The 16,358-nt window shown below is 43.4% G+C and overlaps 1 long non-coding RNA gene across 2 annotated transcripts in view; it reads right to left on the bottom strand.

The window, feature by feature from the left end:
* The window catches only part of LOC144690901 (uncharacterized), a 53,583-nt gene extending 43,220 nt beyond the window's left edge, over positions 1–10,363 (bottom strand). Inside the window, exons 1-2 of one of the 2 annotated variants that reach the window (XR_013578990.1) lie at positions 10,257–10,363; positions 8,242–8,385 (exon numbers count right to left, since the gene is read on the bottom strand). This is a non-coding gene — a long non-coding RNA (uncharacterized LOC144690901). The remainder of the gene's footprint in view (positions 1–8,241; positions 8,386–10,256) is intronic. The other variant, XR_013578989.1, reaches the window with a different exon arrangement.
* Between the last annotated feature and the right edge of the window lie 5,995 nt (positions 10,364–16,358).

The following is a 16,358-nucleotide window of genomic DNA, read 5'->3' as shown; positions in this document are numbered from 1 at the left end:
CCCCTTGTGGGAGAGTCTAGGACCAGGGGGCATAATCTCAAAGTAATGGGTCGCCCATTAAAGATAGAGATGAGGAATTTCTTTGCTCAGACGCTATTTAATCTGTGGAATTCTTTGCCACAGAGGGCTGTAGAGCCTGGGTCATTAATTATATTCAAAGCTGAGATAGACAGATTTTTAATCATTAAGGGAATCAAGGGTTATGGGGAAAAGGCAGCAAAGTGGAGTTAGGGATTATCAGATCAGCCATGATCTCATTGAATGGTGGAGCAGACTTGATGGGCCAAATGGCCTACTCCTGCTCCTACGTCTCATGGTCTTAATCATTAATTCCTGGAAATTCCAGGACCATCTGGTCAGGTTGGCAGCCCGGTCACATGCGAGTCTAGGAAGTTTGGGAATGAGTGGTGGCAGGCTGATCGACTGCGGAAGGCATAATCCTGCCCTTTTCCGACATCTGTGGGATTCACCGGGTAGTGATCAGGAATGGTCTCTGACACCAACTGGGCGGCCCCAAAGATCTGCTCCATTCAGAGATCAGTCACCAATATCACTCAGATTACCTGACCACCGTCTCCTGCCTGTCGCATTTCCTAAATTACGACAGTGACTACACTTCAAAAGTCTTTCATTGGTGTAAAGTGGATGTCCTGGAGTTGTGAAAGGCGTTCGATAAATGCAAATTCTTCTTTCCTACTTACACCCAGATGGAGCGTCTGGAGAAATTACATGGCCTGAACCTTGAAGTCCAGGTGAGCTGAGGTCTAAGATGCCTAAGGGGAACTGATAACACATAATATATTACCCCTGAGCTCTGCACCCTGCTGGATGATAAGGCTTTGAAGTGACTATCAGTGAAGGTACTCAAAATAGTGTGATCTCCAAATAACATTTCTCAATGACATACTGCTGTATATAATCCCACAATTTCCTTTAACTTCTAGTAGTGTCATGAAAGCGCCTCTTTATTTTTGGAAGATGATTTTTAAAGGCTTTCAACTGACTGAAAATTCGATACTTTACAAAAAGAGACAGTAAACTGCTTTAAAATGCGAGGCCACTTTCCAAGGTGAACGTGAGAAAAACAAATAAGAACCCCCTCTGAAAGGAAGTGTGAAGAGAGAGACATTTCAAAGGAAACCTACAGACACCAAAGCTCAACACTCTAACTAAGGAAGAGATTAAAAGTGCAAGTGCTGAATTTTAATCAACAGTAAAAACAACGGATTCGGCTCACCAGCCAGATACACTCGACAGATACTCAAATCCTCTGCCCCATGGAGGATGAAATAACCCCATTTCCTCTTGGTTTCTACTATCTTGAAATGAGTCAAACGTTTCTGAGATGAAAGGTCAGAAATGTGATTATTTGTTCTACGACAATGACTGCAAGACATGTTAATTTAATTCCTTTTTGGGAATATACAGACAGGAGATTTTTTAAAGAACTGGGTTTGCCAAGCCAGTCACTGAGAGAATTACAGAACCAAAGAATGTTACAGTGCAGAAGGAGGCCATTCGGCCCATCGTGTCTGCACCAGCTTTCCGAGTGAGCATTCCGACTTAGTGCCATTTTCCTGCCTTTCCTCCGTACCCTTTCACATTGCTTCTAGTCAAATAATCATCTAATGACCTCTTGAATGCCTAAATTGAAGCTACCTCCACCACACTTCCAGGCAGCGCATTCCAGACCCGAACCACTCGCTGTGTGAAAAGGCTTTTCTTACATCACATTTTCTTCTTTTGCAATTCACTTCAAATTTGTGCCCTCTCATCAAAGTCATCTGGAAAAGCTGCTGAAGGGAGCAGTGAGGAATCTCTCTCTGAGTGTCTCTTAAGTTAAGAAATGTCCTATCTCTACAGTAAAAAAAATCCAACCCAAGAGTTGGCGACTGTCCATCGGAAAGAACCTGAGGAGAAACCCATCAAACTCTGGGAAACGAATCATAGAATTAAAGGGAAGGAAACTGTCTCCAGCAAAATGCAGTTATCTGGACTTCAATTCAACTCCGGGGTTTTAAAGGGAACCAGCTAACTTCAAACGGCCACAATGTTCAACAATCTACACCTCAAGGACAAGCAAAGGACTTAATCGTATATTCCTTTAACTCTTTATTGGACTCTAACTTTTCTTACTTCTGATGAGTGTGTGGTTGTGGTTATGTGTGTGTGTTTGTGTATGTGTGTTTATGTTTGTGGTTTTGTGTGTGTCTGTGATCTCACCTTTTATTATCTTTCCTTGGATTTAGTAACTAATAAACTTGCTCTTTCTTTGACTCAATAAAACATGGTTTATTGGCTCCTTATTAAAAAGTGAATACATTTGAATTGGAAAAAGCATCTACAGGGAAAAGAAATTTAAAACCCTTTGTTGTGACCAGCTGAGGGAGGCTGAATAAAGGGGAGCCAGTTTGTCGCTCCTTACCATGTAGTAACAAGAGTTAGACTAGAAATCGAATCAATTCAGGTTTATTCAGCAGCATAGCACTCTCCTCACTCAAGACACAACACACAGAATTTAAGCTGAAATCTTTCTTTCCCAGGAAGGTGAGAACTTGCACTTATATAGTGCCTTTAACACAGAAAAGTGGCTTCACAGAAGCAGAATCAAAAAGAGCAGACACAAAGTTAGAGAAGGAGATATTGGGAGGAGTGACCAAAGATTTGGCCAAAAAGGTGGATTATAACGAGTGATTTATAGGATTAACTTTACCCTGCTTTTCTAACTGAGCTCAGAGACTTGCCTGCCCATTTCCAATTCTCTTTCTCTTCCTTCTTCATGACATCTATTGTCCCCTCTCTATGTGGTTCCTCTCTATCTTTTCCCTTCCCACCTCTTCCCCCCTCTCATTTTTCTCCTCTCTGGTCCTGGAGTTACACTGTGGAATATGGACAAGTATTTAAATCATTGAGATTTCAGGCAGAGGTATTCCAAATTAACCCATTGGCATTTAAGCACTCAATCTCTCTCCCTCGTCACCCTTTCTCTCTCCCAACCTATCTCCCAACCTCTCTCCCTTTCTGTCTCTGTATCTGCTTTCCTTCTGTCTCTTTCCTTCCACCTCTTCTGCTCTTCTTATTTCTATCTCCCTTCTCCCTCTATCCATGTATCTGACATCTTATCTCCCTTTCCATCCCTCTCTCTCTCTCTCTCATTTCCATTTCTACCTCTATCTTTGCTTTTGGACTCTTCACCCTCTTTATATCGCTTTCCCTCTCTCCCTCCCTTACTCTTTTTCTGAGTAGCTACTTTTTTTCTTTATTCTTACTCTCTCTTCCACAGTCTTCCTTTCTCACCATCCCTTATTTTTGTGCTCAAGCAGGATCTTCAGTTGCATAATTATAAGCAATAAAGTTAAATCCCATCACATAAATCACCCCTGATTGTAAGTCTGCCAGTAGGCAGCAGTACCTGCTCCTCCTACCTAATCATTATAGTTGATGATTCAATCACATATATCAGAGGGGAATTCCTCCATCACCTTATTATAACCATCAGTCCCAGAGAGATTACAAATTCTGCATACCCACGAAAGAATTTGGAACGTAGTCCAAAGTCTGGATATATCACCATACAGTGGACTGTATACGTAGAAGGACAACAGTGATTGGTTGGTTAAAGAGAACACCTACCACCTCAGTATTAGGCTCTCAGTTATAACACATTCTCGGTTACATCACACCCTCAGTATTAGGCTCTGAGTTATAACACTCTCTTGGTTACATCACACCCTCAGTATTAGGCTCTGAGTTATAACACTCTCTTGGTTACATCACACCCTCAGTATTAGGCTGTCAGTTATACCACACTCTCTGCCACAACAAGCTCTCAGTTATAATGCTTGCTGGGGTTCTGTGGGCATATGCTTATCTCTGAATCACAGAGTTTCAGGTTCAATTCCCACTCCCGGGCTTGAGCATGAAAAATCAAGGTTGACACTACAATGCAGAATGAAGGGGGTGGTGCTGTCTTGTATATAAGATGTTAAACTGAAACCACATCTACCTACTCAGGTGGATGCAAAAGATCCCTTGGTACTATTTTGAAGAGAGCAGGGCTGTTATCCCTGGTACCCTGGCCAATAATTATCCCTCAATCAATATCACACAAAAAACATAGACTATCATTATCACATTGCTGTTTTTGTCAGTATGCTGAGTGCAAACTGGCCACCATGTTTCCTACATTACAAAGGTGACTGCACTTCAAAATGTATTTCATTGGCTATAAAGTGCTTTAGGATGTCCAGTGGTCATGCAAGGTACTAAATAGATGCATATCTTTCTTTTTACCCCATACGCAGTATCAAGCTCTCAGTTATAACATTTTTTCTGCTATATCATACCCTCAGTATAATTAGGGTTGCTCACTGTAGTACAAGGGTCTGGCACATAAAAGGTTAATGTGGGACTGAGTACAGTATCGCTCACACAGTGGTGTAAGAGAACACATGACCCACACCTGGAGGTTAGTGTAGTGTTGGACAGAGCTGTGTGTAGAAGCAAGCACGGAAACAGCTCCTAGCTTGGACCTTTACTGTACCAATGTATATAGTTTCTAGTAGTTAATAAACACTTACTGTTGAGCTACCTAACACTATGAATACCTTTATAAGATCTACTGAACTATACCCGACACCTTACACCACTCACTGTGCTGGGTTGTCTGGGAATTTCCCAGAATGGGACTTGAATCTCCAGGTTGAGCTTTTCCCTTTTGATTTTTTGCTTCATCAGTGGTGATGTATGACCCATCTGAGGGACTTCATCCCTGCAACATCAGCTATTCGTGGGCTGTACGCTGCCTCAGTACTCAGCTGAGGGAAATCACTATACCTTGTTTTCTTACCTCCCAACTGTAGTCAAAAGAAAGTACCAAATATTTCTCCAGCCTCATTTGACTGCAAAGCGTTCTATATGGTTAGCTTCCAGTTAACATTATCCTTCTTTCCCCTGGCTGTGTTCTCACTGTCTAAGTAAAATAACCTGATTAAATCTGTATCACCTCTGCTTCATTATGTAAAGAAAGAAAGACGTGCATTTATATGGTGCCTTTTGCAGATTTAGGACATCCCAAAATGTTTTACAGCCAATGAAGTACTCTTGAAATGTTGTCACTGTTGTAAAGTTGAAAACATGGCAGCCAGTTTGCACACAGCAAGATCCCACAAACAGCAATGCGATATTGAGCAGATCATCTCTTTTAGTGATATTGATTGAAGAATAAACGTTGTTCAGGACACCAGGATTAACTCACTTGTGCTCCTTCAAAATAGTTGCGTGGGATCTTTTACATCCACCTGAGAGGGCAGCCAGGGTCTCAGTTTAATGTTAGTCCTGAAAGAAAACACTGCATTAGTACAGCACTGGAGTACCAGACTAAATTGTGTGCTCAGGCCTCTGGACTGGGACTTCAACCCACAATTGTCTGTCGTAGAGGTAAAAGTTATTCACTGAGCCACAGCTGACAAAGGAGTTTTTTTTTGAAAATGACTATAGAGAGAGAGAGATATCAGTTTAAGCAACAAAACCAGCTTCCTTTCAGCTCATTATTTTGCCTAATGTGGGTTCAACACATCTTTTCCATTTTACTCATTGCTCATGTTCCAGTAACTTTCAGAGCTCTGAACCTTGGAGGACAAGCCCTCAGGGGCGGCTGAGTCAAGGACTGTAGAGTGTCAGCCAGTCAGCAAACACAACTGGAAAGTCACAGCCTTTCTCATCTCTCAGTATTATTGTCAGTGCCTCCTCTCAACTCCTGCTACTTACCAAATCACGACTGATGCAACACAGAAGGAGACCATTTAGTCCAACACATCTGTGCTGGCTCTTTGAAAGAGCTACAGTATCTAATTAGTCCCACTGTTCTGCTCTTTCCCGATAGCCCTGAAAATGTTTCATCTTTGAGTGCTTATCCAATTCTCCTTTCAAAGATACTCTTCATGTGGGCTTTGGCTAGTTATACAAGTGTCTTGTAGAAATCTGAACAACATGCAAAAACAAAAAGTATAACTGGACAAAGACGATGCCTTTCTTAATCACTGCAAATGAATGGAAACCAATTCAGTGCAATGTTTACCATTTTGCCTGGATATGATCAGAGATCTCTGAATATGGACCTACTCTGTAGTTGGGCTATAGGAGGAGACACAAGTGTTGCAATAGGAGGCAAAGTGTAGGAAAAGCATTTTATACAGGAGTGACTGAAATGTAACTGTGAATAAATGGAAAAACAAACTTGCATCGACATAGCACCTTTTGTGACTTCAGAACAATGCAAAATGTTTTGCAAAGCCAATGTAATGTAAAAGAATGTAGCAGCCATTGTGTACACAGCAAGCTCTCATAAACTGCAATGAGGTAAGTGAGCAGATAATCTGTTTTTGTGATGTTGACTGAGGGGTAAATATTGGCCAGGTCACCAGTGAGAATCCTCCTGCTCTTTGAAATAGTGCCATGGGATCTCTTACATCCACCTGAAAGGGCAGACGAGCAAGTTGGGATTGTGACCCTAAGCAACAAATGGGGGCATGGTGGTGTAGTGGTAATGTCACTTATCTAGTAATCCTTATAAGCCCTAGGGGCATGGGTTCAAATCCACCACAGTACAAGTGGGATTTAAATCCAATTAATACATTTGGAATTGAAAACTAGTCTCATTAATAGTGGCCATAAACTATAATTGATTGTTGTAAAAACCCATCTGGTTCACTATTGCCCTTTAGGGAATAGAATCTGCTATACTTGCCTACATGTGACTCTAGATCCATAGCAATATGACTTAATTGGCATTGGAAATGGCCTAGCAATTAGGGATGGACAGCAAATGCTGGCTTTGCCAGTGACACCCCCATCCATGAAAGAATAATCCTAAAAATTAGGAAGTGATTGAGGTGCAATAGATTAGCTCTGGCTGGAGTAATTGGAAGACATGTCATGGAGTGTTGCATGATAGAAAATTATTGATGAAAATGAAAGGAAGAATCTACAAGGCAGTTGTGGGACTGACATAGACATTGTTCTATACTGCTGAAGCCTGGGCAACACCATGAAAGGAGAAACAATGAGTGAATAGTAGAGATGCAGATGCTGAGATGGATGTGTGGAGTAATGAGAAAGGACAAAAATCAGGAACCCAGCACATCATGGGGGGGCGTCAGTGAAGACTGTGGAAGCATCGAAGAACGTAGCTGAGAAGAGAGTGAAATGATATGGTCATCTGTTGCGGAGAGAGAGAGGAAATGTGGTGAGACGAGTGATGGAGATGGGACAGCAGGAAGGAGAAGTGGAAGGCCTAAGACCAGATGGAAAGATGTGGTGGTGAGAGACTAAAACACTTCAGGATTGGAAGGGGGATGGGTGAGTGACAGGAGCAGATGGAGAAGGGCGATCATCCAACATTGTAGTGATCCCAAGTAAAATGGGAGAAGCTGAAAGAGGAAATAAGGCTGGAGCTGAAGCAACTAGCTCCAAAACTGAGGGGTTTGTGGGGGGGGGCTGAGGGGTGGAGTGTGGGAGGGTTGCAGATTGGGGTGTGGGGGGGGGGCTGAGGGGTGGAGTGTGGGAGGGTTGCAGATTGGGGTGTGGGGGGGTGCTGGGTGTTGGGGGGCGCGGTGTGGGGTGTGGTGTGTGGGCAGGTGGGGGGGGGTGGTCAGATTGGAGTGTTGGGGGGCAGATTGGGGCGTGGCGTGTGGGCGGGTTGAGGGGTCGGGAGTCATGTTGGGGAGTAAGGAAAAGTCCCTGGCAGTGGAGGGTTAAATCACGTCTAAAATTTCAGCATTGAATCTCCAGACATTGTGAATGACCTTTGAAAGTTAATTAGAACGGGAGATGACCTTGCAGTGAAATGACAGCTCATTACGTTCAAATTCATTATTTGCATTTTAAGCAAAACCTTCGATCAAAGCTGCACCTGTCTGCAATTAAACATCTCGCTCTGACCTTGGATCCCTGGACTATGGCTTCCAGATGCATGTTATCTCAGTAAGTATGCACTGACTTTTCCAAAGCTATCTCGTCAGGAAAAATATTGCCACATTATTTTAACTCCTAAAGAACAGATCAGCTGAACCTCACTGTCTTTATATTTGCTGGACTGTTCTTCTATGTCAAAGGTGCCATGTCTACATCTTACACACGCTGGGATGTTTAATTTTCTCCCGAAGATTTGACATTCCAGTTGGTGTCAGTTTAGTAATTGGTTTGTTTAACACAATCTAAAGAAAGCACTTGTATTCTTACAGCATGTTGCACGATGATAGGATGTCGCAATGTGTTTACAGCCAATGAAGTACTTTTGAAATGTAGTCACTGTAGTAGGACCACAGCAGCCAATATGCACACAATAAGATCCCACAGGCGACAATGGCATAATGACCAGGTAACCTGTTTTTAGGAGAAAATAAAAGCAAAATGCTGTGAATGCTGGAAATCGGAAATAAAAAGAGAAAATGCTGGAAAAACTCAGCAGGTCTGGCAGCAATTCTCCTTCAGTTCCGAAGAAGAGTCATATAGGACTTGAGACGTTAACTCTGTTTATCTATCCACAGATGCTGCCAGACCTGCTGAGCTTTTCCAGCATTTTCTGTTTTTGTTTAACCTGTTTTATAGGTTTTGGCTGAGGGGTAAACATTAGCCAGGACACTGGGGACCTGCTCTTCTTTGAGCAGTGCCACGGGATCTTTCACGTCTGCCTGAGAGGGGAGACAGGGTCTCGCTTTAAAGACATCGCAGCACCCTGTCAGTACTCAGAGGACCACAGAGCCATGGCCGACATCAAAAAGCACAATTTCTGGGCAAACACCTAGGCCGCTGACTCTGCTGGGTGCAGTTGCATAGGAGCCAGCACCCCACCCCAAGTACCTGGGTAAAGTTGTTAATCTCCTCCTGTGACCCTAAGTGTGAGGGGCTATATGTCCGCAGTTGAGTCCAGTCTTGTCTACTGGCTTCCCAGCAGTGGATTACTAGCTAGTGATCAGAAGCCCTGGGAACCAGGACTGATCCATTTTGATCTTTCTTTCAGGACCATGAGGTAAACTATCCCACTTGGCCAGGCTCCTTCTGACCACTGCCATGGAGAAAATGGTCCATACTGATGGGTTCCACTCCCTGATGGGAGAAGAACCCATGTAAGAAACCTGAATGAAATTGTGCTTTTAAACTTTTTTTTAGTGCCAGCTTTGGCTCTGAATCCTGGTAGAGTTCGGCAAACATGCAATCAGTATCTGGTGCTTTACCTCAGAAGCCATTCCTTATTCATGTTTGCATGTTGGAGATTATACACGGATGGAAGACAGCACAGCTGAGCCCCACCCTGACCTAACCCAACACCCACACTCACTCACTTCCACCGAAATCACAACCTGATCCTGTTCACTCATTGTGTCTGTGCCGGCTCTGTGAATGACCAATTAGTCCCACTCCTCCGCATTTCCCCACAACCTACAATTTTTTTCCCTTTGTAATTATATATCCAGTCACCTTTTGAAAGTTACTATTGAATCTGCTCTCACCGCTCTTTCAGGCAGCGCATTCCAGGTCAGCACAGTTTGTGTGAAAATAAATCTCATGTTCCCCTGCTTTTATTTTTGCCACCTATCTTAAATCTGTGTCCTTTCACAACAGAGACTATTGCCAGTTCTCCCTGTCTCTATCAAAACCCAACATAATTTTGAACCCCTCGGTCAAATCTCCCTTTCACCTTCTCTGAGCCACCCCAGCTTCTCCAGTCTCTCCACATAACTGAATTCCCTCTTTCCTGGTATTATGCTGGTTAATCTCCTCTCTGTGCTTTGTCATCTCTCCAAGGCATTTACATCCTTCCTAACAGGATTGGACACTATACGCCAGCTGAGCCTTAACCCTTTATAAAGGTTTAGCATAACTACCTTGTTTTTATGTGCCTGTTTACAAAGCTAAGAATCCTGTCTGCTGTTTTCAGCAGCCTTCTCAACTTGTCTGCCATCTTCAAAAACATATGTATGTGAACTTTCAGGTCGCTCTGTTTTGCAGCACTTTTAAAACTGCACCATTTAGTTTATATCGCCTCTCTTCACCCTCCCAAATTGTATCTGCTGCCTGCACCATATCCTGCACCAGTTCCCTCTTGCCTATCTCTGTAGTCTCCTCCAGACCCCACAGCTCTGACCAAGCTTTCCTTTTGTCTTCAGCTCTTGTATACTTTGCTCCACCACTGACAGCCGAACCAACCTACCAGATCCCTGGAATTCCCTGTGTCAATCCTTCATTTTCTTTACCTCCATCTCCTCCTTGAAGGCAGTCCTAAGAATCTTGAAGCTTGTGGTCACCTCTCCCCAATCTCCCATTCATTGGCTCAGTGTCTATGAAGTGCTTTGGGAAGCGTTTTGTCTAGGTTACAGGTGCTGTGTTTCAAATTCAGTATTGATCCCAGCTGATGTAATAGCATTGTAATTGATTGATTTGGAATCAGTAATCACGAAACAGCAACGACTGACAAACAGTCGGGGAATATGGTTGCATCAGTTTGCGAATTTTGTCCAAGGCTGTCAAGAGGGGTAAAGATCAAAGTTCAATGATGAACAGCCTGTCGACCCAGCCATTAGCTCACAGCAGCTTTAACCAGCAATCTGTGGTTCAAAACAGAGTTATCCAATTACAGTGGAGCCGGAGGCTATTGACATATTTAAATGGGAGATAATGCATCGAGAGCTCAAGGTTATTAGTTGACAATTTCTCCGCAAAGTGAGCAAACAGCTGATATACCTGTCCAAACACAGGGGTTTTAAAGACCTTTCAAACGTTTAGATCTGCAAGTTTTCTTTCTCTGGGGCTGTAATTCTTTATGATGTGCCAGTGCGCTTTACAGCCAATGATTGCAATTCTTTGGTCATTTAGTGAGTGGATTGTATGTGTCACATATGGCTTTGGTGATCACTATTTTATATATATATTGCACCTTTCACAATGTAGTGCTATATGTCCTTGCTGCTTTTTGGTTCCCAGATGTTTGTAAAGATCAGAAACTCTTAATGTTTAATTTTCCATGCTGTCTGGATCACAAGAGAAACCGGACTGAACTGCTCCTGTCCATATCACTTCAGCCTCTAGTGCAGCTGAGTGGCCCCTGGAACACTTACACATTAGTTCCTAGCTAAGTAGTTCCTAGCTATTTATAGATATTTACAGATAATATAACAATATATTACATTTGGCAAATCACATTACAGCCAAGGAATTGTTTTTGAAGTGTAGTCATTGTTGTAATGCAGGAAATGTGACGGTCAATTTGTGCATAGCAAGCTCCCACATGCAGCAAAAAACTCGCAAAAAAAATATTAAACCAGGGCACCGGGGGGAACACCCTTGTTCTTCTTCAAAATAGTCATGGGATCTTTTACATCCACCTGAGAGGCAGCTTGATGTCTCATCTGAAAAGCCAGCACTGCCGATAGTGTAGCACTCCATCAGTAGTGCACTAGATTTTGTGCTCAAGTCTCTGGGGTGGGACTTAAATCCACAATGTTCTGACCCAGAGGAAAAGACAACTGCCACTGAGTCAGAATTGATGTTCAAGTAATAACAGCTTTAAATGGTAGCGGTCCCGTTTGTGGAGACACCATTTCTTTACACCAGGATTTGAAGCAGTCAAAGCTGATTTTTGATTAGTGGACATTGGAAAGCCAATTTTTATTTTGTTGCCAAGCGACTGAGCAGTGGGGTCAACGCCCACGAACCCTGAACTTGTTGGAAACTACTCCCAGCTTGGGTCGTGCTTGAGTGGAGCATGAACAAGGAATGGAGTGTGGACACCAGCACTAACTTTCTTTGTGATCAACCTAGTTAGACTCTGTGCTGGAAGCAGAGATGCAAGTTTTTAGGACATAGAGTGGGGCATCGTCAAATCTGTGAAGAGAAGTGAGAAAAAGTGAGGCAAGAGCTGACACCAAGTGTGGGTTTTCATTTATTCATTCTCAGGATGTGGGCGTCAGTGACATTTATTGCCCATCCCTATTTGCCCTGAGAAGATGGTGAACAACTGAGTGGTTTGCTAGGACTCTAAAGGGCAGTTAAAGGTCAGCCACATTGCTGTGGGGCTGGAGTCATGTATACGCCAGCCCAAATAAGGACATCAGGTTTCTTTCCCTAAAGGACAGTAATTAACACCATCGGATTTTTAACAACAGCCCAAAAGGCTCATGGCCACTTTTGCTGATATCGCCTTTATGTTCCAAATGTTTTAAACTGAATCCAAATGCTCAAACTGCCTTGGCGGGAATTGAATTTTAGGATTATTAACCCCAATCCCTGGGTTACGAGTCAAGTCAGTACTCCACCATACCCACTGCCTTTTAAACAAGCTTTTAAAAAGGTTAGATTAAGGGATGTAGGAAATTATGAGGGAGGTGAGGAGGTCTACAGAATTAAGGTCCTAATAGAGAGTTAGAGCAGGGGGCAGAGAACAAGAGTTCCCATCTTCAAACCACTCTTGAGTCAGATGGTTATGGATTCGAGTCCCACTCCAAACATAGAGACTAATATAAAGCTTAAGGTGACACTTCAGTGCTGCAGTATTGGAGGTGCCATCATTTTGGATGTGATATCCAGCCCCTAAGCCGGAGTAGAAAATCCACTATTCAAAGGACAGCTGAGAGTTCCAGTGTCCAAGTCAATATCCCTTGACTAATGTTTAAAATAATACGTTCTAATTGACTGATACCTATTGGCTGCAACAGGACATAGATAGACTAGCAAAATGGGTAGTGAAGTGGCAGATGAAGTTGAATACAGAGAAGTGTCAGGTGATACATTCTGACAGAAGACATAGGGAGAGGCAGTATAGACACAATGGCACAATTCCAAAGAGTGTGCAGGAACAGAGGGACCTGGGGTTCATGTGTATAGACCTTTGAAGGTGGCAGAACTTATTGTGAGAGTAGTTAGCAAAGCATATGGGATCCTGGGCTTCATAAATAGAGGCATTGAGTACAAAAGCAGGGAAGTTATGCTGAACCTTTATAAAGTTCAAGTTAGGCCACAACTAGAGCATTGCATCCAGTTCTGGCCACCACACTTTAGGAAGGATGTGAGGGTCCTTAATACCGTGCAGAGAAGAGTTACCAGAACGGTTCCAGGGATGGGAGATTTTAGTTACAAGGTTAGGATGAAGAAGGTGGAGTTGTTCTCCTTGAGGCAAAGGAGATTGAGGGGAGATTTTATAGAGGTGTACAGGGTTATGACAGGTTTAGATAAAATGGACAAGCAAAAGCTGTTCCCATTAGCTTATGGTATAAAGACTAGATTACACGGATTTCAGATTTTGGGCAAGAGATCCAGAGTGAATTTTTTACCCAGCGAGTGGCAATGACCTGGAACTCTCTGCCCATGAGGTGGAAGCAGAGATGATCAATGATTTCAAAAGGAAATTGGACAGGCATTTGAAAGAAACAAACTTGCAGGGGTACAGGGATAGAGTGGGGGAATTGTACTGACTGGATTGCTCCACGGAGAGCCAGCACAGACTCGATGGGCTGAATGGCCTCCTCCTGTGCCATAAATGACTCTATAACTCATTACTATTGCTGTTTGTGCACAGATTAGTTGCCATATTTTGTCTACAAAGTTACATTGGCCACATTTGAAGAGAAATTCATTGGCTGTAGAACGCTTTGGGGCATCCCAAGGATGTGGAAGGTGCTGTATAAATGCAAGTTCTTATTTCCACCAACCGTGATTCACACATGAACCAGCTTCATATGTGAGCTGTTTTGCTGATGACTGAAGGGAAGGTCCAAGAACTGAGCTGAGCTGAGCTGCAGAACCACCGACCTACGAAGGAGCAGCTCAGTGGGGGGTCGTCCTCAGTCCAGGCAAGTACAGACGTGGAAGTGTAGCCTTGAGTCTACATTGGAGTTGCCAACCATCCAGTATTGCCCTGGAGTCTCTGAGAATCAAAGCGTAATCTCCAGGACACTGCTGCCAACAATCCCAGAAAAAAAATCCTTGGGGAAGGAGAACTTTTTTTTGTCCCAGTTGATTTTGGATGCTTTAATTACAAAAATGAGGGCGATAAGGGCAAAGGCTGCACAGTCAAGAATTATCCAATCAGATAACAAAGAGTCTGTCCAACTGACCTGGGAAGGTGGAGCACCAGAAGAATGGACTTGTCAATTGACCAATGACAGGAGTTTGGGCACAGGGAAAATTGGAGGTGGAAGGTCATATGACAAAATCCCCTGGAACACATCCAATCAGATTGGCAACCCTAGTGTATATGGTCCCATTTGGTCATTAGGATCTGCTGTGCTCCAACACGACTCCCCTTAGCCCAATTCATCCAAAACGCTTATTAGCAGCAGGTTCATGGAAGGTAACGGCAGAGTTTAATTTTTGACCTCCTCACAGCTCTCCCATTGGGCCCGGTGTTTGACAGTTCATGATCCTCAATCAGCATGTTGTTGTTCAATGTCTTTCTCTCTCACTCTCATTTCAATTCGGGGTAAAATTCCTCCTTTTCTGTAAAGTCCTGGGGTGTATTTTCCTGTTTTAAATGAACATGGGAAGATAGGAACAGGAGTCCCAGAAGGGAAAAACAGTAAAAACTGGGAAATAAGAGTACTGGTCTGAACTGGTCTTGTATACCTTAAAATGGAACACCAGTAAAAGTTGGGAAAGAAGTAGTACTGGTCCAACTGTTTTTTCCCTCTGGAGTCGGTGGTCAGTGGACTGAGAAGCTGCAGCCATTATCTACCTGGACCAGGATCTCTGGAGTCAACTGTAGCCACCCCCTGCCCCTCACTACCCCTGAATACGTCCCTGGGTTAGGTCAGTTAACTTGGCACTAAGTGACTTCTGAGTCAGAAGACTATGGGTGCAGACTCCAACACAAATGCAATCACAGCTGGCATTTTGATGTAGTACTGAAGACTGCTGCACTGTTGGACTTTCAGATGTAATGACTGACTGAAGCCCTGCCTATCCTCTCAGGCGGAGTTAAAGATTCTGCAGCGTTACTCGAGTACAGCAGAACATCCTTGTGGTCTCCAGCCGACATTCTTACTCCCTCAAACATCATTGCCAGAAATGGATGAATTGCTTCTTGACTCGTTTGCTGCTAATGGGATCTTAGTTTGCGCAAACTGGCAGCCACATTTGCTAAATAATGACAGTGACTATACTTCAAACATAATGCGTTGAATGTGAAGCCATTTTGGATGGTCCTGAGGATGTGCAAGGTGCTATGGGTTCTTTCATTCAGTGAATCCTAGTCTGTCTAACACATCTGAGAAGTGACATGGGGAGAATGACATGAACTGACAGTTTGACAGTTCTGGTGCTCTGGGCTTCCTCATTAACCAGATTGTTTGTGTGTAGTTTTGAGCATTCTCACAGGTATCATTTCAATATAAAAGTTGTAATGTTTTTCCTAAGTCATGAATTTACAGCTAGTTACTGCTCTCAGTTATATATTGAACAAGACCAGAACACAAAGCCTTTAGTAGAAGTGCTCATACTCCTTAATGAAAATGGTGGTTGAGGATGGGGCAGCTATAGGGTATCCCTTTCAGGGGGTATTTCCTACTCTTGCCAGACCCCTGTGGTATCCTGGAGACCTGGGCAGGAGCTGGTGTGCTCCAGGTGCCTCCTGATCGCAAAGTGTTCCAGGAACCAGAGGAATGCTTGTGCCTGGTCAGTGCACTCACTCTGCAGCTGGACATTCTGTACTGGGGGAGGGGAGGGAAACAGAGATCAGCCTCACCTGGAGTCACCATCTCTGGCTCAATGAGGCTTCATCACATGACCCCAGTGATCACATGACCTTCCACCTCCAACTTCCACCCCTGCATTTCTGCAATTGGCCGTTTTACCCACTCATCTCCATAATGGTCTGTCTTCCCACACCGATTGGGAAGTCAACCAACCCTTTGCTATTGGAGTCAATGATTCTTGACTGTCATTGAAACACCCTTTCTCTCCCATTGTCAATACTCCTAGGAATAATAAACAAAAATGTTCAAAGAAAATTAAAGAACGCAATTTTTAAAAAATGCCTTAGTTGTTTTTCTCTCGGTTTGCTCACAGCAGTGTCCACTTTCAACACTTGGAGCCTTCAGAACAATCCAACAGTATTGGAGCCGCTCGTCTCATTTTGTGACTAAAATACACTTGATAGTAACACTTCATTACAAACACTGATAATTCAGTATAGAACTCGCCTGAAGTGCCTGTAGTGGGAAAAGGCAGCCAAGTCGACAGCTTTCGCATCTAAAGCAAGCATGGAGTTTAACAGCTGCAACAGCGCAGACAGACAGCAGCAAGCTGTGTTACTTTAACGTGAGATCCTACTGCACAATGAGACATCTGGATTTTTCAATCAAGTA

Source organism: Cetorhinus maximus, chromosome 2 (assembly GCF_964194155.1).
Source record: "Cetorhinus maximus chromosome 2, sCetMax3.hap1.1, whole genome shotgun sequence".
In the NCBI taxonomy this organism is placed as follows: Eukaryota; Metazoa; Chordata; class Chondrichthyes; order Lamniformes; family Cetorhinidae; genus Cetorhinus; species Cetorhinus maximus.
Note: the sequence above shows the minus strand (reverse complement) of the source record. Positions and strands in the feature narration are given on the sequence as shown.